We start from the raw sequence: 23136 nt of genomic DNA, 5'->3' as shown, positions 1-23136 counted from the left end.
CACGCACTCCTCTCCCCACACGCACACACACACGCACACACCCCTCTCCCCACGCGCACACACACGCACACACCCCTCTCCCCACGCACACACATACACGCACACACCCCTCTCCCCACGCACACACACGCACACACTCCTCTCCCCACGCGCACACACACGCACGCACACGCACACACACGCGCGTATTTCTCTAGAGCGGTGGCGCAGTGCCTCGCGTACGTACTGGGGTGGGAGGAGCTGCTGAGTTCGATTCCGAAACGTGGCTAATTGCTGTGGTGAGTCCCCCCCCCCGTCTCCCCCCCCCCACCCCCGCCGGTCCTGGGCACTTTCCCCATCCAAAACCTGGACTGACTGAGCGGTTTGTGGGGAAGTATGGCCCAAGAATGGCAATGTCAGAACAAACACGGCGGAGAAGTAGAGAAGGGCAATAATTGCCGCCGAAATATTCCAAGCGATTATAAATCCCACCGCGTGGTGATTGCGCGGCCGTGTGCCGTGCGGCTCTCCCGATGTCCTTTCGGCTCGATTGATGTCCGACGTTTCGGCACACGTGCTGGGAGCTTCTCCGGGAATTGGAGAAAGCCAGAAGCACGTCAAGAGGTTTCCCGAATTTAAAATCGATTGGCAGCTCTGAATGAGTCCAGCAGATCTTCGTGTGCCAGAGGAAGGCTTCCAGATGCGGACATCTCGCTGTGGCTAAGAGATGTTAACTACCTCGCCTGGTATGCAGGAGGTCGTGGGGTCGATCCCGATCTTGACGCCTGCTGCTGTATATTTTGAGTGTAAATTTTCTCCGAGTCGTCCGGTTTCCCCCCTCCACATTCAAAATCAACGTGCGTTTAGAGCATTTGGCTGCTATAGATTTCCACGTGATGATAAGCCACTTCGTTGAGCTATAATTTGTGATTGCCAGGTCGCTTCTGAATAAGAGCTGTAAAGCTCAGTGGGCCTTACCTGGTAAAATAAAAAAAATCGTTCATAGTTTTAGTTGATCGCTTCATGAGTTCAATAGATATTCCGTTCTTCTCCCGTAGTATTTTAATGCAGTATTTATTTCCGAAGCATTGCATTTATTTAGGGGAAGTAATTGTCGCTTGGACAGAGCACTGCGATCGATGCACGGTGGCCAGGAATCATCACGGAGTAGGGGGGGGGGGCAATCGAACGGAACGCGTTCGAGAGCGCGTCCACCGCGCGAGAGATGGAGCGATAAAATCGCCTCGTGGTGTTGCGGGTGGCTGGCTGGATTTATGCATCGTGGTTAGGTGGTGGTGGTGGTGTTGGGGGGGGGGGAGTTGTCCCGATCCTTAATCCAGTAGTGGATTGATCATGGCCGGCAATGATATTGTATGGTTATTTTATTATTGGCGGGAGATGCTTGGATAAGGAATGAAGGGGGGGGGACTGTACACCGCGTGAGTCACGGGTCTACAGAGGAACAAAATCATGATCATCATCGTAGAAACCTGCGGAAGCTCCGGTTGCATAAAACAAATTCTAACAGCCATAAAAAAAATGTTAATAAAAAAAACATCCGTCAGGTCAACGTCGTGAACGCGATTGCAAAAATAATCGGGGAAACGTTTATGTGGCGTGGTTTTGTTTTTAAACTCCACGGCACGCGTCCGACGAAATGTCTCGGTCCGATCCTCACCCCAAAGAACCCCCGCAAATAGCAGAAAACATGCCATGCGAAATGCGTAGTAACCGAGATACGTAAACCCTCGGAGGACGAAACGGCGGCAATGGGCGTGGGCTTGGCGGGTTGGGTGGGTGGATGGGTGGGCTGGATGGGTTTTGAGAGGCGGGAGTGTTGGGTATGGGAGGGGGGGGGGGGGTGCTTCCACGGATTTCCAATAGAGGATGTTCGCGATTCACGCGAGCACCATATGACGAGTCTCGCTCTCCTCGTCTTTACGCATCCATTCTCCCGCTCCTCCTCCTCCTCCCCCTGGCCTCCCTCCCTCAGCCTCCTTCCCTCCTCCTTCCCTTCATCTCCCTCCCTTCGCCCCATCCTCTCCCTGCCCCCGCCGCCCACCCCTCCCATTCGCGATGAATATTCCCTCTGCTCATCGGTTGACCGCAACCCACGTCCGCTCACCGCGCAGGGCGCGCGCGCAGAGAGGAGAAGCGTGCAGCCGCGTGACGTCACCTCTCGGCCGAGGCTTTACGAGGAGCGAGGCCGGCCGAGCGGAGACGGTGCCATTGGTCTGTGATAGGGTGGTGGTGGGTTGGGGGTGGCTGGAGAAGGTGGGCGGTGGCGAGATGGAGGAGGAAATGGGAGGGTGGTTGGGTGGGTGGGGGTCTAGGGGGAAGGGGTGGGGGTGTTTGGGGGGGGCGGTGGCTTTGTGGGGGGGGGAGGTAGGGGGTAGGGGGAGGAGCTTGTGGGTGAAGAAAAAAAATGAGTCTAACCCATTAATCACATCCTGTCCATTAATTAATGAAATATTTAATTTGACGCGCGCTCGGCCGGTGTGCGCATGCGCGCTCTTCTCGCCCGGCTCCTCCGCGTAGGAGCCGCGGTGTCGAACCTGCGGGGCTATTGTCCCCCCCTCCCCTCCATCCCCCCTCCCCTCCATCCCCGCTCCCCTCCATCCCCCCTCCCCTCCATCCCCCCTCCCCTCTATCCCCCCTCCCCTCCATCCCCCCTCCCCTGCATCCCCCCCTGCCCTCCATCCCCCCTCCCCTCCATCCCCCCCTCCATCCTCCATTCGCCACGAGACTACATTTACATTTATCCGCAGTGTGTGTACATGTATAACGCAAATACTAATACTAATCATCATCATACGCAATGTACACAAACGCCGTGCTATGGTGATACAGTATACGTCTGCGTGTAATCTTAACGCGCGCAAAAAAGCGAACTGTATGCTGCTTAGGTGATTTTTTTTTACGTTTTTGTAATTTTTTGTGTTTTGATATTACGAAGCAAAGTCGTTGTGTTTCGTCTCCCCACCCACACCACGGATTTGTTGATTGGGCTCCGAATAATTTAAAACGCGCGGATGAAGATCGTCGGTGTACGATGATGGTGGTGATATCGGGATATGATGATGTTCTTGATTATCGGGATATGATGATGATGATGATGATGGGAGCGATGATAAGGATATAATGACGATGATGATTATGATCGGGATATGATGATGGAAATGATGATCCGGATATTATGAGGATAATCGGGATATCAGGATGCTGATCGGGATATGATGACGATGATCAGAAAATGATGATGATGATCGGGATATGATGATGATCGGGGATATGATAACGATAATGATCGGGATATTACGATGATGATCGGTATATGATAATGATGATGGTGATCGTAATACGATGATGGCGGTGATGATCGGGATATGATGATGATGGTGATGATGATCCGATGCTGATCCCATAGTCTGGATCCCCGTTCCATCCCCGAGTTCCCCGTGTTGTCGACTCCGTGTGGCTGTTCAAATCCTAATGTCAAGCAAAAGGCCTTCCCCGTCTGTGCCCGACTGTCTCCTGTGTACAGAATGACAAAATGCGCAGTCGCATTGGGACCCTGTACAGTGTACGTCTCACTGTATAACATGTAGACTCGCGCAGAGACCCCCCCCCCCCCCAATCCTCCATAGACTCGCGTAGAGAGCCACGGGACATGCGTGGAGAAGAATCAATCACGGGAGGCTCTAACGCTCCCTGCCCCAGTTCAAGTCCAAGCTCAATACCCCACCCACCCTCCACCCTCCACCACCACCTCCTCCTCTGTCCGCATCCTCTGCCTGTGGTTGAGTCGCTACCGCCTCCTCGCCGTCGCGAAATGAACGCGCCGACCATGCGCCGCTCGTCAGCAGCGCGAGTCGACGCTCATGGCAGATTGCGGCGGAGAGAACCGTCGGAGAGTCACGCGGAGGCCGGCAATCTCGCGCAGAGACCAACCGAGCGACTGACTCTGTCTCTCTCTTCCTCTGTCTCTCTCTCTTCCTCTGTCTCTCTCTTCCTCTGTCTCTCTCTTCCTCTGTCTCTCTCTTCCTCTGTCTCACTCTTCCTCTGTCTCTCTCTTCCTCTGTCTCTCTCTGTCTCTCTCTTCCTCTGTCTCTCTCTTCCTCTGTATCTCTCTTCCTCTGTCTCTCTCTTCCTCTGTCTCTCTTCCTCTGTCTCTCTCTCTGTCTCTCTCTTCCTCTGTCTCTCTCTTCCTCTGTCTCTCTTCCTCTGTCTCTCTCTCTCTCTCTCTGTGCCTCTCTCTTCCTCTGTCTCTCTCTTCCTCTGTCTCTCTCTCTCTTCCTCTGTCTCTCTCTCTTCCTCTGTCTCTCTCTTCCTCTGTCTCTCTTTCTCTCTTCCTCTGTCTCTCTCTTCCTCTGTCTCTCTCTCTGTCTCTCTCTTCATCTGTCTCTCTTCCTCTGTCTCTCTTCCTCTGTCTCTCTCTTCCTCTGTCTCTCTCTTCCTCTGTCCCTCTCTTCCTCTGTCTCTCTGTCTCTCTCTTCCTCTGTCTCTCTCTTCCTCTGTCTCTCTCTTCCTCTGTCTCTCTCTTCCTCTGTCTCTCTCTCTGTCTCTCTCTCTTCCTCTGTCTCTCTTCCTCTGTCTCTCTTCCTCTGTCTCTCTTTTCCTCTGTCTCTCTCTTCCTCTGTCTCTCTCTTCCTCTGTCTCTCTCTGTCTCTCTCTTCCTCTGTCTCTCTCTTCCTCTGTCTCTCTCTTCCTCTGTCTCTCTCTGTCTCTGTCTCTCTCTTCCTCTGTCTCTCTCTCTTCCTCTGTCTCTCTCTTCCTCTGTCTCTCTCTGTCTCTCTCTTCCTCTGTCTCTCTCTTCCTCTGTCTCTCTCTCTTCCTCTGTCTCTCTCTGTCTCTGTCTCTCTCTTCCTCTGTCTCTCTCTTCCTCTGTCTCTCTCTTCCTCTGTCTCTCTATCTTCCTCTCTCTCTCTCTTCCTCTGTCTCTCTCTTCCTCTGTCTCTCTCTTCCTCTCTCTCTCTCTTCCTCTGTCTCTCTCTTCCTCTGTCTCTCTCTTCCTCTGTCTCTCTGTCTCTCTCTCTCTTCCTCTGTCTCTCTCTTCCTCTGTCTCTCTGTCTCTCTCTGGATTGCACGAGATGCGCTCCGATTGAGACGGTGCGTGGACGCGCACTGTAAATGTCTGTGGACTCGCACAGAAACACGTGGACTCACGCGGAGACAACACCCGGCCCACCCTCTCTCCTCCACCTAGACTCTGTCGAGTTGCGCTCGCGTTGAGACAATACGCGGCTCTGCGCCGTATTTAATCGACTCGTACGGAGATCCATAGACCCACATAGAGACCCCCATAGACGTTACCTGATTACTATTTAACGTTCCTTTGTTGTGTGTTTGTGTGCGTTCAGTTTGCACCTCCGATTATCACAGTCGGCTGCGTACGGTGCGAAATAAGTTCAACGTACCTAATACATATCCACCCCATTCGTCATCATCAACAACAATTACAGCGGCACTACGACTACTACGACCATTGATATCGTCACTAGCAGCAAGAACACCACCCCAGAACCTTCTTCCTTCATTATAATCATCATCAGCAGCATCATTAGCAGCAATATTATCAGCAGCATTGCTAACACCATCAGCAGCAGCGCCATCACCGCCGCTATCGCCCTTAATTATAATTAAGAATATCATTTGCACCATCATCACTACCATCCACAACAACAACCACCACTACGACTGCAATAACCATCCTTATCAATGCCAAGACAAATATCTCCCGTATAGCCTTAACGGACTGTAGGAGCAAGTGCTGTTGGCGAGAGGATGGGTGGCCAGCACCACGCGCGGCCGCCTTTGTCTCCCCAGTGGCGATGTTTACACACCGCACCAGGTACTCATTTGAGGCTGAGTCGACCTAAACAACAACAACAGTCGCACCACCACTACACTACAACTATTCATTGTTCGTCATCATCAATGGAAGATCTATCACCGCTACCTCGTCATTATCATCATCATCATCAATCAATGATAATTATCAGCAGCAGAATTAGCATCACCCATCATCATCCAACAGAGGTCGATAAAATCAGAACTAGTAGACGGGTGAACAAATCGCGAGGCAGTACGCAGCAACGTTAACCATCCGACCGATACGCTGGCTCCCGCCGCAAGAACGTGGAATGGCACCAATATTGAGCGAACATCGTCCTTTTGCGTACAACTTACAATCTAGCGAGAAGTAACTGAGAGTAGCTGTTATCAGTGATAACGGCGTATCAGTGACGTTATCAGTGATAGCAGCTTAAATGTGTACTACTAATGCAATAGTTATAGCGCTTATGCGTGTACACATATATACTGTATACACAGCCCTTTGTCAATCTACTGCTGGATGAATGTAGCGCCACGCCGTGTCGACCATGGGGGTTATTTGACCATACTTCACCACGCTGGTCAGTGACGGTTCGTCAAGCGGCGAGGTGCATACGCGTGTCAGACGTCAACCTCCGGCAGCGCTGGATCCTCGCCGTGGCCGGGAATTGAACTCCGGGGAGAGGTTGCAGGGAGTGGTGACGGGGGGGGGGGGGGCAGGGGCTGCAGGTTCGTAGTGTAGTGTTGCTAACCACTGCGCGATCGATCCCCCATCCTAGCGGGGTTAGAGTGGGGGGGTAGAGGTTTGGCGAGCTTTCTACTAGCTTTAGTGTCGCACTCCACGGCAGACGAGTAACTTGGCACTTAATTTTTGGAGGCCCATATCATATAATATAATACTATTTTTTTCTTTTATATATATAAAGAAAGTTTCGCTGGCTGGCTTTCACGTCCGGACGGAAGGGGAATGGACGGCCACGTCAGAAGGACGCGTGGGTTTGCGAGTTACGTATATATTAATGTTTGTGAGATTCTAGTAATAATTATATGCGTATAGTCAAGCGTGTTTGTGCCCTATTTCAGCTTTCTAATCCTTCTAGAACACCATTAGCATTTACATCCGCAATGCCTTGGCGATATATACGTATGACATTGCACTGATGTGTTGCATTAAACCAGGCGATACCCCACGGAGAATAAAATACACGCACGTCTTTTTGGACTATGAGACCTTTGTAAATTTATTTTAGAGAACTATAATGGGAGACCCCTGACCTATGACATCTATATATAATTTGTTGTTTCCCGTAAATAACACTTCAAACTGGCCTTGGATTGCCCTCCCCCGGGTTTGACTCCAGCTCCAGCCCCGGGCACCGGTTGCACAACCCACCAAAAAGTCAGGGCACATCGGGGTAATTATATTTATTTTAACAAATTGTATCGGGTTATTTAATTGTTTTTTTACAAATGTTCAAACTGTCTCCCATTAACATAAATGCACGACGCATGCGTTATCTTTTGAAATTCATTTTGGACTTTTTTTGTATAACAAAAATTACAGCTGTGTAATGTTTGAACATTCAGAAGTTATGTTTGGTTTCAATTCATTCGGGGTTCTTTGTCGAGTTTTGTAAAGCTACGGATTTGAGGTGACCCCCCCCCCACAGGAAGAAGAAGAAGAAGAAAAAAACTGATATAACAATAGATTGAAATGTTTCTTTAAAAAATGCACAATAAAAATTGCTATGCCAGTGTTAAAATAAATGAAATAACCCCAATGTGTCCTGACTTTTGGGCCACCATGTAATTAGAAAGGTAACCATGGGGACACGTTCATCTCACTTTACCGGTGAGCTCAGCTGAAACTTTACCCGTGAGACGAAACGATAAGAATTGGCGCTTTCAACGATCGACGGTGCGCGTGGTGCATTTCCTTTTGTTTGGCTGTGTCGGGTGGTGAAGGATCGCACGCGGTGCTAGATAATGCCAGCAGCAAAGGTAGCTACCTACATATGCTACGGGCCCCGCACTTTCAAGGGCCCCGCGCTAAATGCTTTCAAGCGATCAATTCCGATTCTTTGGGTTTTTCGGTAAAGCCACGTGGCTTTACCGAAATACCCAAAGAATATGAATTCCTGCAGTCACGAAAGCTTTAAGTCAAGATCTATCAATTCCGGTTCAGTGATTCTGCACTGGCTCTATTACTATAGTACTATGCCGTCTTCAAATTTTATGAACGACTGGGTGTTTAAGGTTAACGATGTATCGTATTATCTGGCTGTATAACAAATGAAAAAAATATAATTACTTTACTATGCAAGTTAAAAATGTATTTTTTAATATGTATGTGTTTTTTAAAAAAAATTTAGGTCCCCTTTATAACATCATGCTACAGGCCCCGCACGAGCTTCATCCGGCACTGATCTCGCGACATAAAATCGTCCGGATCAGATCATTAATTACGTGGCCGAACATACAAACAAACCGGCCCTGGAATTAACGAATTGGTGACTCGGGAACCGCGGATTACCAATCTAAATTTAAGTTATAAAACAAAACAGATGTCCGCATGACCCATGATCTTAACGCATCGATGTAAACTATGTGAGTGCATCGTTACGCGCTATAGGCGTATGAGACAGGGCATTGTTGTTTCGAGATGATGATGGTGATAATAATAATATAAATAATTATAGTGGTAGAATGGTGGTGGTGACTTAATGATGGTGGTTAAATTAATTAACAAATTTGGCTGATTGGATAATTGCGGGAAGTTTCTCGAATTTGACAAATTTGAAACCATGACGCCGGCACGCAAAATTACGACGAATTCTACGACGACGGCGATGATTATAATGACAATGATGGTGGTGATCATCGAGGGTTGGTGGGCAGCCAGTGGAGAGACCCGGGGATTTCGAGTCACGCGGTCTCGTTTACGCGTGCGCGAGAGAAGACCCACAACGCCAGTCTTACCCCCGATATTAAACCCTGACCGCAAACCGCCCCACGAACGGTGACACGTGTACAGCTCAGCCCCGACACCACAGAGCCACAGACAACCACAAAACCACAACAACCACTAAGTGGCGATGACGTCACCGCGACGCTTGTGCCCGTGCAAGAGGGTGGACGTTCGCACCGTAGTCAACCGCCCTGGTCACGATCTACCGCAGGGGCGAGGCCATCGGCCACAACACGACCCCGAAACCCAACGCTGCGACAAGCGACCAATGGAACAGTCCATGCGCGGATCACACGTCGGCGATCCGCGCGCGATTCCAAACGATGCTCTTAGAAAAAGTGGGAACGGAGAGAATTCCAAAAAATATCGTCGACTCCAAGGTTGTGGCTGTTTACCTCCGCTAGATGCTCAAACTCAAGGTCCTTCGTGAAGATGTAGCTGTCGTACATAATTATCAGCAGAGAGGCGTGAGCCCGAGTCTGTCTGTGCGTGTGGATCGCACCACTAGTTCCCGATTACTGATCGTGTTTGATTTCGATTTAAAGCTTTCGTGACTGCAGGGATTCATCTTCTTGGTTCTTCCGGTGTTTTATTTTCATTATTTTATTATTTCCCTTCTACGTGACTTTACCGAAAGGACCAAGAAGATGATCGTGTTTGCTTTGTTAAATTATAAATGTGTTCTTCCATTATTTTAGCGGTCACGCTTTGTATATATTTAAATATATGTTCGTTTTCTACCGATTGCCTACTCCTGTAATGTGTGAAGCACGTGGAATAATACGCGCTCTTTGCATCGAGGCCTCTGTAGCCATGCAGAATACAACTAAGATCTGCTCCGTGCAGTAACAACATCTGTTACCGTCGCAGGACGCCCGTGAAACGTCGGACTCAGATTGTAAATGTTGTGGATTTGCTCTCCAACACACCGGTGTGCTGTACGAGTAACGAATTGGCACGTTCTGTTTACGTGACAAACCTCACTAATTGGCTATGTCGGGTGGTGGCGGATTTAACAACACATTTACATTCACGAAATCGAACCCCAACCCCACCCCCGCTGTATTATGGAAGGGCCTTAAACAGCTTACTGGGGCCCTTCCTGCTGAAATAAACGACTCCAATCAAAATATAACTGTGGGAGAGAAAACAACAACATATGAAAAGCATTGTTTAACAATTGGGGACTTCGCCCCCCCCTCCTCCTCTCTCCCCCGCCCGCCGATGTTCCTCACGCGAAGCATGCAGAGGCCAAAAAGAGTCCTTTGTTAAATCCGAGCGTTGGCCCGTTTGGCACGGGAACCTTTTTTCGCGTGAAAGTATTCGCGTGGGACACAGAACGAGACTGGTGTTTGGTGCATAACGGTGGAAGGTGTCCAGAAAAAAGGGATTATATTTTGTTAGATATATTATATCACCGTAACGGTAAACCGTATTCATTTTAAATGTAAATATCACCTGCACTCGGGGGGGGGGGGGGGGGGTATCAAAACATCGCACGCAGCAATAAAATGCAAAGACAATAAAATAATGTTTAAGTGAAAAATCGATCAGTCTCGCGCTCCCCCCCCCTCTTAAACAACACATCGAGGCTCGTAAGCGTGCCGGATCACCGCCGGCCCGGACTTCCAGATGCTTGGGGCAACAGTCGACGAGGCACAAAGCTCCCCCAGCATCGAGCGGAAGAGCCGAGGCTGAGAGGGCAGTGGTAATGAGCTGCCCTGCAGAGCGCAACAGTGTCTACCAGTCGTGTGGCACATCGGCCGGGCCCGGCAGGGACGTTGGTTCCAAGACCATGCGGAAGCTTTTTAGACCGAAGCAAAAATGTCTGGCTTATGCTTACACATAATGGCTAACTTATGATTATACAGAAGGGCTGACGGTGACGACATTAACCTTCCCCACCCACCCACGCATGGTGTTCGCACCTGCAAGACTCGCAGTGATGCCATCACCTTAACTCGCTGTTATTTCGGAGCGAAACAGGGGGACTTCTTCACAATTGTGGCTGAACGCCTGGCGAAGCTGGTTTCCGTAATCACCGGCGAAACGTCACAGTACTCGAATGGTAAATGTTGTTGCGGCTTTACTCTCCAACACACCGGTGTGCTGGAGTAGTAACCAATCGACACTTTCTCCTTCCCTCACAAACCCTTACTAATTGTGTCGGGTGGTGGGCGGGTTTAACGACGCATTGATATTTACGCGATCTCATCCCCCCCGCCCCAAACAAAAACCCCGCACATTTATTATGGATATTGGTCGCGAAAGCCTACGTGTTAAAAAGGGAGAAAGCGATACGTAAAAAAATGCATTATTATAATTATAGTTGGGCCACATTAAGTGACAACCCGACTATTGTTATTTTTTTTACGAAATCGTTCGGTTGCGCGTGGAGTGCGCGGCCAGGCTGAGACCATCAGCTGCTCACCGGGCGAAGGTTGAAATCACGCGCGGATGAAATCCGGATTCGATCCCCAAAGCTCCGCTGTGACTTTAGGGCCCCGAGCTCGTGATTGATTTCAATCGATCAATCAAAGTTGATTTAACGTAGCGCCCTTCACAGCACAATTTGCCGCGTGAAGATGACGTCAATTACACTTAAAGTATACAAAATAAACAAGAAGTATACGTATTAGTTCCATATATATGTATATTGATTTGAGGCTGAGTCGACCTAGAGGATGCACAGGATCGGTTCAGATCGTTGCCGTTTCTGGTGCTGGCCGTGAGCGGGAGTCGAACTCGGCTCGTCGGTTTCGTAGAGCACATGAACACACACGCACAGTTATGCACACACACACAACACACTACCGCTCCCATACAAACAGTTACACAAACAAATCGATAGCTCACAAAGACAGTTACAGGGACATAGACAGCCACAAATAGCCGTACAACATTGTCGTTGTAACAGACAGTCGGACAGTGGCGTCACTCGAACCCTCCGGACAGATTTTACGTGTTTGTTTTTTTGTTCACATCAACCTGCTGCACACACACGACGCACATGTGTGTCGTGTGTGTGTGTACAAGACAATTGGAGCGGTGGCGTTGTGGTTAGCGCACTCAGCCGAGAACCCTCGGTCGATCCCCGCTCGCAGCCCCAACAATCTGTTGATGCTACACGGGGGGGGATCTTCGCCTCGTCTCTGTGTGACGCAGTGGTTGCCGCGCGGTACTGCAAACCGGAGGGACGATTTTCCAGACCGATCCTCGGCCTCTCCCTGAGATCGGCTCGGTCACGAACGAGCACCTGGCGCGGTGCGAAAACATTAGCGGCTGGGGCCTTGTGTTGACCATCCACCCCGTTCGTGCGCCATAGGTTCTTGGTAACCTTACTTGCCCAAGGCGCTTTGCTAACAGAGGTGGTGGTGGTGGTGGGGCGGTGGGTGGAATCTTCGCCTTCGTCGTACCAGGATGATGGACCATTTGAAGCCACGGCCAAGGGCGCCCGCGTGCATGCCACTCCGGTGACGTCACTACGGCGTTCTTGTCGTACTTTTCTCACGCGCGCGCGCTCGCACAAACCATCGCAGACGCCACCTTCCACTCCCTCCCCGCCATCACCCCCCCCCCATACACCCTTCTGCTCCCCTTGCTCTGACCCACCAACCCCCGCCTGCACCCCCACCCCACTCTCCCCACTCCCGAACCGCTCCCACAACCTCACCCTCCCTCCTTACACTTCTGCCGCACTTGGGGGGGGGGGGGTTACATATTAATTGCTCATTAAGGATCTCTTGGCACACGAGGCGAGCCTGTCTGGGTTTCCACAGTACGGGTGGGATCGTGGGTGGGTGAGTTTGTGAGTGGATGGGTGAGTTTGTGGGTGGGTAAGTTTGGTGGTGTGTGGGAGAGTTTGGTGGTGGGTGGATGAGTTTTTGTAGTGGGTGGGTGGGTGAGTTTCTGGGTGGGTTAGTTTGGTGGTGTGTGGGTGAATTGTGGTGGGTGAGTGAGTTTGTGGGTGAGTTTATTCGTGGATGGAGGAGTATGCTGGTGGGTGGGTGAGTTTTTGTAGTGGGTGGGTGAGGTTGTTGGTGGATGAGTTTTTTTGGTGACTGGTCAGTGAGTGGTTCGCTTAAGTGGGTGGGTGAGCTCCTGGGTGGTGAGTTGTTCTGTGGGTGGATTTGTGTGCCCTGGGGTTTGTGAGTGGGTGGGTTGGTGTGTGAGTTCGGGAGATCGCGGGCTAGATTACTGGGGAAGGATCTGCAGGGTTTTGACTTTCGTTGACCACAAAATGATGTCCGGTATGCCACTTCAATCACAGAATTGTTTACAGTCATGTCCTTCACAAACTCTTGAGTTCATTCCAAATTCACCACCCAATTCCCACTCGGTGCAAATCCATGCCGGGACTTTGCCATTATTTATCGCCCCTCTTTCAATCACTCTGAACACGACTCGCTGACTTTAGGGTCAATGGTCAAATGTCAAGGCTTAGGGGGACAGGGTCGTGGCAAAGATCGCGGCAGGTCGGGCACAAAGATCGTATCCTCTTTTGTCACAGAATCCTCTCCTCCTCGCCGCCCCTAGTGACCACCGCACAACACGTGGCATCGATGAAATCCCAGCACAGAGGCGCCACGTGCTCGTTCCACACGTGCGGCGCACACGGGCGAATAGGCGAAGGGAGAGTGGACTTGAATCCAGACAGGAGCCCCCCGCCCTCAACGCTACCTAACTTAACACGACCTATCCTCAAACGTTATCCGGAGCGTGATACGAGAGTGCCGCGTTTCTGAAATCAAGAAACAAATTCGGCGGACTCGCCGACACGGCGCAGCGTTCCGTTGTAGAGGACGGCCCGCGGAAAGGAATGTTCCAGAACTACTTCCGAGCGCCCTTCATCAGTGTGACCTCTGATCGACGCCACGGAAGGCAGCAAGTACTCTCGCACCCTCTCTGCCACTCGCTGCATGACAGCTCGCACTTCCGCTTAGCGCGGTTCGCTTTGTACGGTGCGAAAGTTCAACATACAGTACATACATACAGTCAACTCGGTGTGTCTTGAAATTCTCAGATATGTAATTTAATCGAATAAAGCGCAGAGCCGAAGTTAATGTGATGACGCTTGTGTGTGTGTGTGGTAATTTGTGTCCGGACTGAGGCCATCAACTCACCGCACTTAAGGACCAACCCGGTTTAATCACAGGCGGCGGAAAACCCTGAGTTGATCCCAGACTGTGAGCAGTGTTGGGTCAGCGCTGTGACCTCTTAGCGCCCTTCTGAAATGTTTAGAGCCCAGGACAACTTGAACCCCTCCCATGCACCCCCCCCCCGCGTCCCCAACCCCCCCCCCCCTAAAAAGTTGTCCCCCTTTAAAAGAGTTTCCGGACAATATTCGTCATCCGGTCACCCATTAACTCCCCCCAGCGGCAAAGTAAAAACTCCACGCGTTATTTGAATATCTCGGGCTATTAATAATTTGGCATGACAATCAGCATCGTTACAGCCGCGACCGATCCACTGCCGAGGTCTTATTCCGAGGAGGAATTCCCACTCCGCAGATGTACACGTCGGAATGTGTACTGCGTCAACAACAACAGTGCGACGAGGCACGGCCGAGGACTTCGTCGATGAAAACGAATCAAGTTCGGTCAGTCGAACGCCGGCTAGAGACGCACGCGTATCGACTCGTCCCGGGAAAATTAACTTCAACTGCGGCCAGGCGGTTTGGCGGTGGGGGCTGTTGACGAGCGACTATCGTAGGGCCGCCGTGCGCGTGCGTGCGCGCGTGCGTGCGCGTGCGTGCAGTATTACGTTTGGCTTTAATAGGTGCTCGCAGACGGCATTCGTTCGTAAGTCGCCTTCGGGGTCACAACGAGGACCCCTTTTGATTTGTGCAAATCGCATGCAAATGCCATGCTAATGTTACATTTATGCTAATGATTGGAGGCGAACCAAGCTTGTTACGAACGGGGCGCGCAGTGCCATAGGAGTGGTGGCGGTGGTGGTGGGGGGACAGAGAGGGAAAACGATCCTTGAATTGCATCGCGAACGGATCGTCGGCGTGTCGATTCATCGAATCGGTGACCCCCACCGGAAGAATTACATTGTCGCAGCGCGATTATCATTGTCAATCAGCTCTGTGTCTCACCACACCACTCTGTGTCTCACCACACCGCTCTGTGTCCCACCACACCGCTCTGTGTCCCACCACACCACTCTGTGTCTCACCACACCACTCTGTGTCCTACCCCACCGCTCTGTGACCTACCACACCACTCTGTGTCCCACCACACCACTCTGTGTCCCACCACACCGCTCTGTGTCCCACCACACCGCTCTGTGTCCCACTACACCGCGCTGTGGCCCACCACACTACTCTGTATCCCACCACACCGCTGTGTGTCCCACCACACCGCTCTGTGTCCCGCCACACCGCTCTGTGTCCTACCCCACCACTCTGTGGCCCACCACACCACTCTGTGTCCCACTACACCGCTCTGTGTTCAGCCACACCACTCTGTGTACCACCCCACCACTCTGTGTCCCACTACACCGCTGTGTGAGCCACCACACCACTCTGTGTACCACCCCACCACTCTGTGTCCCACCACACCACTCTGTGTCCCACTACACCGCGCTGTGGCCCACCACACCGCTCTGTGTTCCACCACAACGCCGTCTCATGCTGCAGTCCTCAGGCGCTGTAGTACAGCCAATCGGAAGCCCTATAACCCGATGACATAACCCAAGCCTATTCACAGCCCCTTCCTCCATATCGCAAAATATATGAGCAGACAACGTCTCGTTAAATATATCTGTCTCTGTACGTATAAAAATAACCATTATGGAAGTGAATAATTTCAGGGAAAATTCATTCATTTTAAGAAAAACTCTGGAGCCGGTGTCGAATTTCAGCGCCAGGCTTGTTTGAATCAATGCCGGTAAACAGCCCGATGTTAAAGGCCAAGCAAATATTGTTTAGTCTCTTTAAAAAAGTATGTTGTTTTGTATGGACAGAGAGAGAGAGAGATGGAGACACATTGTCAGCTTATCCATTGTGTCATTTATATGTTTTTTTTAAAGAAGCAAATGATTTTTTTTATCCATGCTTGGTCAAGCCGTGCCCCCATTAACATTCCCTCCGCCAATCACGCCGCCGTAAATCCCAGCACGAATTGTGATTGGTTGGCCGCGTTGGGTTCTTTTCCTTCAGACGACGATCAGAGTGAGAATAATAATTATTTATTACTGGAGGAATCCGATGAACTATAAAGCTTTTTTTTTCACAGATGTCCAGTCGGGGCAGGTCAGAACGTTACAACAGAAAACAACGCTAAAAGTTGAAGATAATGTACATCCCCCCTATGAAGCAACTGCTGGATGAAGACCTTCCAACACTGTTTGTTGGTCATGAGGGTTGTTTTGACCATACTTCACCACGCTGGCCAGTTATCAATTAAACAAATATATTCGCATCTCACCTCTGTCAAATGTACGCGTACGATCTTCTTCCAAACTCTGTAAGAAATGTAAACACAAACACACGCACGCACAGTTAATTAAGCTCATTGATTCCCTTAAATTACCAATCCAGTCACTAAACTGTACCGAGCGAAATGCAAACACGTTGAAACACAAAACTAAAAATTATGCCGTCGACTTTTAAAAGCACGGCACGAACGCGTGTGTTTTTGCTGAATAAGTAAAGTGAATTCCGGCTTACGTCGTGAAATTAAAAGACAACCATCGCAAAAAAAAAACTGTCCCGCTCGAAAATCGTGAGCCGCTTATCTGTTGAATCCCGCTTCTTATTGGTTCGTTCGCATGGGCCCGCCCACACTCTCTCGCCATTGGACGTCGCGCCGTCGAATCAGCTGTCGCGTGAGCTTGTCGCGTTTATGAGCGCGTGGCATCTTCCCATTGCCGTCGAGCCGAAAGTTATCGCGTCTCGCTCTCTCTGTGCCTGCAGCTCCAACTGATGATGTTGATTTCGCATGTTCGTCACCACCGTGGTGGTTGGGGCATGACTGCGGGGAGGGCGGGTGACGTAAAAAAAAAACTTACACCCAGGAAACTTTCCCCCATGGTGTAGTGCGCGCTCGCTAACTCGCTCGTTCGCTCGCTCGCTCGCTCATGTGTGCGCTCGCGCGCGCGAGTGTTTTTTTTTGGTGTAAATCCTCTTTTGTTGTCTCGGTCGCGTCCCGCAGCTCATAAAGCGACTCGAGTGGGAACGTAGAGCCCGTGCGTGCGCATTAATGTAACACGCACAGACACACGGGCCCAGACGTGGCGGGAGTGGTGGTCGTGGTGGTGATGGGAGTGTTGGGGGTGGGCAGGATGCAGTGAAGGTGGTGGTCCTTGCTTGTATGGGTTTGTGTCGTGGGGGTACGAGTTATGGGCCCTTTGAGATGGCTGGGGTAGGGGGGGGGGGCGGAGGGTGGGGGGTGGTTGACAGTGGGGGGGGGGGGGGGGGGGTGGCATGTGGTTGGGAATTGAGGGAGAAAGAGAGGCGGTGGGAGTAATGGTTGTGGTTTGCGTGGGGGTGGCGGCGGTGGTGGTGCTAGTGCAGTGTTTGCGGGTTGCGTGTGCCTATCAGGCGTCTGGTGTTCGTGAGACGATTGGTGCGAGCGCGCGTGCGTGGGTAGCAGGGAGCGGTGGCGCAGCGGTTAGCGCGTGCGTTTGCGCTACGAACCCGGCTGACCGAGTTCGATTCCCACTCTCACGACCACCAACACTGGTGACGATTTTCAGCACCGGTCCTGGGTCTCCCTTGGTTTTACTCGGCCTCAAATGAGCACCTGGTGCAAGGTGTAAACATCGCCACGGGCGGAGACAAAGACGGCTGGGCGTGGTGCGGGTCACCCCCCCCCCCGCCCCCCCCTCGTGTGCTGTTCCAGCCTTCATAGGGGCCTGCTACTCGCTCACAGCAGTTGCCTCCCACCTCCCCAACAGTCTGTTAAGGCTGCTTGACGCGTGGGTGTGTGCGTCTCTCTGTGTGAGACGGATCATTTGGTCAACTTAATTGACAGCTGTGAACAAAACTCTGAAGAAGACCCATTGCCCGAAACGTTCGAAATCGTTTTATTTAAGGAGATGTTATTGACAAACGGTTGTTTTCGAGTTTTTGTTCTCTCTGTGTATGTGTGTATGTGTATAGGTCGACTCTGCCTGAAATGAGTACCTGGTGCGGTGTGTAAACATCGCCACTGGGGAGACAAAGGCGGTCGGGCGTGGTGCTGGCCACCCACCCCCTCGTGTACCGTTCCGGCCTTCACAGGTGCTCGCTAACAGCACTTGCCCCTACAGTCTGTTAGGGCTATACGGGGTATCTTTGTTTGTGTCTCTATGTATGTGTAACTGTCGGCGTACATCTAATTGTATTTTTCTGTGTATCTCTAACTCTTCGGAAATCTCTCTTTGTAAGCCGCGAGAGAAACCTTCCACGAACTAAAATTAATAGAACCTACTCAACACACTCGCCAACAACACTGTGTGGCCTAACATAGAATGCATATATATAACAGGCCGCGACGTTTCGCGCGATGGTCCTTGTGCAGCACTGCCAACGCAATTTTGAATTTGTTTTAACCAACGGAGTCGTTCAAAGCTCGCACTTCGTGCTAATCGTGGGACGGGTGGGTTCGGAGGTGGGGGGGGGGTGCAGTCGGGGGGAGGAGGAGGTGGGGGGGTGCAGTCGGGGGGAGGAGGAGGGGGGGGGTCTGGCTCTTTGCCCCCCCTCCGCCGTCCCCCCCTCCCTCCCCAGTCTTTTTTTTGTGCTCCTCCGTGCAGGCGAAATAAGAGGTCTCTGTTTTAGGAGGCACCATTCACATGCAAAGCGCAGCGCCGTGACCATAATTAAATAAATAAACCGCCCTCGCTCGGCTGTGCGTGGCCGTGGCGGCGGAGTCTTTTTGGTGGGGGGGGGGGGGCAGCGGGAGGGGGGGGTAGAGACCTCGCCTAATTGAAGGCGACACAATCGGGCTACATAGCTTCACATGGTTACGCCATTGGGCTTTTGTTTACAGGATTGATTTAAAATGATCATATAGGTCAAGATAACAGCGCGTCGGCCGCTTTCTATAGGTCCGTGTGTGTGTGTGTGTGTCCGTTCGCGTGTGTGTGTGTCTCAGTGTCTGTGTGGGGTTTTTTTATTCGCCAGGACTTGCTCGCATAAAGGTTCGATTATTCGGGATTTCAATGAATGTTCCTCCACGGCGGAGGGGATGGGGTGTCAGGAGGGGGTGGGTGGGGGGCGGCGGGGGGATGGAGTGAGAGGAAGGCGAAAGGGAGGGGGTCTGATGGGAGAGTCGCAAACGTTAGGACGCAGGCGCGATGCGAACTCTTCGGCTGTGAGGTCGAGAGTCGTGTGTGGATTGTGTGCGTCCCGTGAGACGGTTCATAGCAGCAGGGGTGCACGTGGTCGGTCTTCCGTTCCGCCTCCTCGCTTTAAAGTGTTTGTCCTGTGTAATTGTTGACAGAGCAAGTTTCAAGTGGACGTTTAAGTAATTAATTGAACGTTTCTTACTTAACAAAATAAAATAAAAACAGTTGTACTAATGCACAACCCTCTAACGTGAAACCCGCTTGGACGAAGGCCTTTCTCACTGCCTCGTTTGACCATACTTCACCACTCCGGCTGGTCACGTGTGCGATTGGTGGGTGCCATGAGCGGTGAAGATCTCACCCGCCAGTGGCGTTAGGCGTGGCCGGGAATCGAACTCAGGTGCCTGCCTTCTCAGCGCAGCGTGCTGGACACAAAGACAAAAGATCCCTCGTATCGCATTTACAGACATTTGGGGGCAAGTGCTGCTAGCGAGCACCTCTCAAGTTCGGTATGGCACACAAAGGTAGGTGGGGGAGGGGCGGTTGGGGGGGTGGCCAGCGCCACGCCCGGCCGCCTTTGCCCACCTCGTGGCGATGTTTACACATCGCACCAGGTACTCATTTAAGGCTGAGTCGACCCAAGCGAGGCCCAGCAGCAGTTGTGTTGGTGGTTGTGAGCGAGGAATCGAACTGGGGGGGGGAGGGGGGTGTGAGGATCGCAGTGCGCCAGCCGCTGGACTCCTGCTCCCCACATAACTCACGCGACACACACAGGGCGCGCACATTCACAATCGGCGCCCAGAATGTGTCGCGATAATCCTTGACAGCAGAAAAGAGAGGCGCGATTGAAGGACATTCCATCCGCATGACGCGCTTACATCGCCTCGCGCCAATGTCGCTTGCAGCGGCTGTGACGACGCGTCGATTCTTTGAATATAACGTAATTAATTAATGGCATTATTATTCATATCGCAAGTGAATCGCGTGTAAAAAATTTTTTTTAACCCCACCCGATTGTGATTTTTTGCATGGAATAGGTTCGGCGTGATCTCCGCGGCCGCTGAGTGGCCGCTGCATTGATCGCGCGGGCGACTTTAACTGGGTCAGGGTTTGGGCTCGGGGTCCAGGTGGCCGATGCGCTCAAGGGTCAGTCAGTGGTACGGCTGGGAAAAAAAAAGTAATTGGAACTCGACTCTCCAGTGTGCGACTGTGGCCACCCAGAACAGATCGTACGGCGCGCAGCGACGCAATGGCCGAGACGTCACGGCGACGCCACTCCGCTGCTCCCGACGCGGTTATCTGGGCTTGACCACCCGAATGTGAAATTGTCGTTGATGCTCCGTGCGTCGACATCAGCCGTGCGAAAGAAGATGGATTGGTGCGGCTGGTCGCGATAGAATCTGGTTGGATGGATGGGGTTAGGGTCAGGGCTAGAGCAAGGGCCAGGGCGATTGACAGTTAACCCAATCGTCTTCCTGGTGCGGGCAAGAGGCGGAGTGATGGATTGTTCCATTCGTATAAGGGCAGTTATTGCACGTCTCTCTGCTACGAAGAAGGGCCATTTCCCGAAACGCCGCCTAATATGTGCCCCCCCCTCTTCCGCTTTAAGCCAGTGCTGTTGATAAATGTAAATCGTTATTAATTGTGCAACAACACCAGACAATCTGTTTGAGTCAACTAATGGTTGATAAGAAAACAAATGGGTTAATCCACGTACATTTGTGTCGTGGTACCCTCCACTATCCGGCATAGCGAAAAAAATAAATGACGTCGTCACATTTTGAAAGCGTTTTAACGCGCCAGCTGGTTGCTATTATTTAACGTGTCAGTTGGTTGCTATTGTTTAACGTGTCAGTTGGTTGCTATTGTTTAAAGCGCCAGTTGTTTGCTATTGTTTAACGCGCCAGTTGTTTGCTATTGTTTAACGTGCCAGATGATTGCTATTGTTTAACGCGCCAGTTGTTTGCTATTGTTTAACGTTTCCAGTTGGTTGCTATTGTTTAATGCGCCAGTTCGCTGCTATTGTTTAACGCGCCAGTTGGTTGCTATTGTTTAACGCGCCAGTTGTTTGCTATTGTTTAACGTGCCAGTTGGTTGCTATTGTTTAACGCGCCAGTTGGTTGCTATTGTTTAACGCGCCAGTTGGTTGCTATTGTTTAACGTGCCAGTTAGTTGCTATTGTTTAACGTGCCAGTTGGTTGCTATTGTTTAACGTGCCAGTTGTTTGCTACTCTTCTTACTTTTCTGGTTATTTCAGCTCACCCAGCGCTAAAGTTCAGCATCGGCAGAGTCCGAATAAGTTTATTTCCCGAGTGAAGCGCTTTGAGCTTAGAAGCGCTCTTTCAAGGGCGACAACATCAAAGCATTCTACCATAAAACAAAAAAACATAATACCGTAATAGTAATTATGTTGTAAAATTACAAACTTTGGCAAAAATATTTTTTACAATAGAGTCAATCGAAACGAGGACAGAGATGGCAGAATGTAGAGATGCCAAGAGACGGCAGGTAGGTGGCTCTAAACACTGCCGGGCAAGCTACGTCAAAAGCGTGTTGACCCAAATTGTGTGCGACATCTGGGAAGGTATTAACAGACCATCAGACGGGCATCGCAGATGTTTATCGGATTGTCCAACGATAACAATGACAACGAGTCAGACAAATAGAATAGCCTTGTCAATGCGAACAGCCGTGCGAGTGAAAATGTATTCTCACGACCAAGGGCATTTGCCCAGCCATGGCAATAGAGGAGGGCCACATCGACCGCGTCCTCCTGTACGTTAGAGGGGAGCCAAGCTCATGAACCAACCAACAAAGTTCGCACCGAGATGCTTCATCAAACGACGAGCGATCAACAAAGAGCGGCAGCAGCGGAAGCGGCAGCAGCGGATGCGGCGGTGTCCGCACTTTGATGAGCGAGCGAGTAGAGCGAGTCGAGGGTCGACGCTTCAACGAGAACAGCACGAGGTGACGCCATACAGGCACGCTCCCTTTACGGGTGAGGGTTAATTTGGGGTTAGGAGTTGGGGTCAGGGGGTAGGAGGGGGGTTGGGATGATTTTTTTTTTAACGGGACGCAAATCATTTGTCGACGTTGTTTAGCGTCACTTCCCAAGACACACACACACATATATGTATAGATATAGACATGAAACGCCAGGATAAGTCGATTTAATTCAAAACAACAACAACAACAACAACACACATCGATTTTTATTTAACGCTGTCGGTACTAGTGAAAGGTGAACGTCCATTGTCGTTGATGCGTGCACATTATTAGCATCATCGCAGTTTAGATAAACCTCAACTCTGCTGATTAGAGCCAGAATGTGGAAATCGCTCCCAGGTTTTGTCTTGTGGTTGAACCAATGCTGCTTGCAAATGTGCAGCTGCCAGCAGGGCCGTGCGGATGATGGGATGAGTCAAAATTATTTTATTTTTGATGGGGAGGGACAGATACGTTCATGACGGATGCTTTTTGTGTTTCGTTTGTTGTCATTTCCCCGCACCTCCGATTAGCACCGTTGGCTACGTACGGTGCGAAAGAAGTTCAACAGACATACATATATACATCATCGGCCTTGGCGAATCCACTGCTGGATGAAGGCCTCCTCAAAGGCGACCACCGCCAACCTGTCACGATCCTGCGATTGTGGAACGCGGAGCGTTTTGGCGATCTCGTAATGCAGGAATGCTCGCGATGTGTGTCCAGGAGGATTACGAGAGATGTTTGTTGGTGGTTCCTTCTGGAGGACAGTGGTCGGAATGAACGAGACATTTATTCCTGCAGGAGAGTCACGATGAGTCCTAGAGATCTTTTTTTTAAGAGGGCCCTGCTGCTGCTGTTGCTACATTTGGATCTTTATTTTTGAAGATGTTTCCAGCCAATTAGCAACGAGTGTGTATCGCTAAAATACGTGGCGATGATGCTGCTCCTGCTGCTGCGTTGACAGTGATGCATGCGCATAATGAAAAGAAAAAAACACGTCTTTGTATGTGCCATGGAAAAGTGCCGTTACCCAAAACGTCGCACTTCACGTTATTGACGAATATAAATTTGACCCGTAAATATATATTTTT

At 50.9% G+C, this 23136-nt stretch overlaps 1 protein-coding gene across 2 annotated transcripts in view; it reads right to left on the bottom strand.

Moving 5' to 3' along the window:
- The window catches only part of LOC116940159 (uncharacterized), a 78775-nt gene extending 61719 nt beyond the window's left edge, over window positions 1-17056 (bottom strand). Inside the window, exons 1-2 of one of the 2 annotated variants that reach the window (XM_076067202.1) lie at window positions 16458-17056; window positions 16216-16252 (exon numbers count right to left, since the gene is read on the bottom strand). The gene's annotated coding sequence lies outside the window, so the exon portion shown is untranslated. The remainder of the gene's footprint in view (window positions 1-16215; window positions 16253-16457) is intronic. The other variant, XM_076067204.1, reaches the window with a different exon arrangement.
- Between the last annotated feature and the right edge of the window lie 6080 nt (window positions 17057-23136).

Source organism: Petromyzon marinus, chromosome 1 (assembly GCF_048934315.1).
Source record: "Petromyzon marinus isolate PM22_M1 ecotype Great Lakes invasive population chromosome 1, UKy_Petmar_22M1.pri1.0, whole genome shotgun sequence".
NCBI classification, from domain to species: domain Eukaryota; kingdom Metazoa; phylum Chordata; class Hyperoartia; order Petromyzontiformes; family Petromyzontidae; genus Petromyzon; species Petromyzon marinus.
The sequence above is the reverse complement of the archived record's forward strand: the minus strand, read 5'-3'. Positions and strand labels throughout refer to the sequence as shown.